A 928-nucleotide genomic window follows, 5' to 3' on the forward strand; every position below is an offset into this window, starting at 1 on the left:
ATCCCTTGGAAATAAGTGATAAGAAAAAATATCTAAAACGTATATAAAAGTATGTTAATCACAGGGTAATAGTGAAATACTGAGAACAATCTAAATGTCAAAAAATAGGGCAATGTTCAATAAATCATGACACATTAATGCAGTGGAATTCTAAGCAACTTTTTAAAATGGTAATGGAGTTAAATCTTCTTTATTTGTGTTTGGCATGGAAACATGTCCATAATACATTGAATAGCAATATTTATTATGAAATTAACTATTAAAGACAATATGTATGCTTTATAATCTCAGTTTGGAACATACAAATAAATATGCCTGTGTGTGTATATATACCACAATTTAAGTGGTGATTTCTATATAATAGAATCAGACATAATTTTCTAACTATTTTGGTATTTTTATGCATTTCTCATTTTAAAATAATGAATCTGTTGCTTTCATAGTAAGCCCGAGGCATAGGAAAAAGCAATGGCATTATTTTTGGTAGTTTGGTTAATAAAAGATTGTTATGTTAAAAAAAGAAAGAAAGAAAAGAAAGTCTGTTTAATAAATGGTGCTGGGAAATTTAAAAAGCCAAATGCAAAAGAATGAATCTAGACTGCTATCTGTTACCATATACCAAAATGAACTCAAAATAGATCAAAGACCTAAACATAAGACCTGAAACAATAAATTGCATAGAAGGAAACATAGGTACTAAACTATGGGACCTTGGGTTCAAAGAGGATTTTATGAATTTGACCTCAAAGGCAAGGGAAGTAAAAGCAAAAATAAATGTATGGGACTACATCAAACTAAAAAGCTTCTGCACAGCAAAAGAAACCATCAACAAAACAAAGAGGCAACCAACCGAGTGGGAGAAGATATTTGCAAACAACACCTCTCATAAGGGGCTAATATCCAAAATATATAAAGAACTCATACAATT

The sequence above is a fragment of the Hipposideros armiger genome, unplaced genomic scaffold, assembly GCF_001890085.2.
Source record: "Hipposideros armiger isolate ML-2016 unplaced genomic scaffold, ASM189008v1 scaffold_202, whole genome shotgun sequence".
In the NCBI taxonomy this organism is placed as follows: Eukaryota; Metazoa; Chordata; class Mammalia; order Chiroptera; family Hipposideridae; genus Hipposideros; species Hipposideros armiger.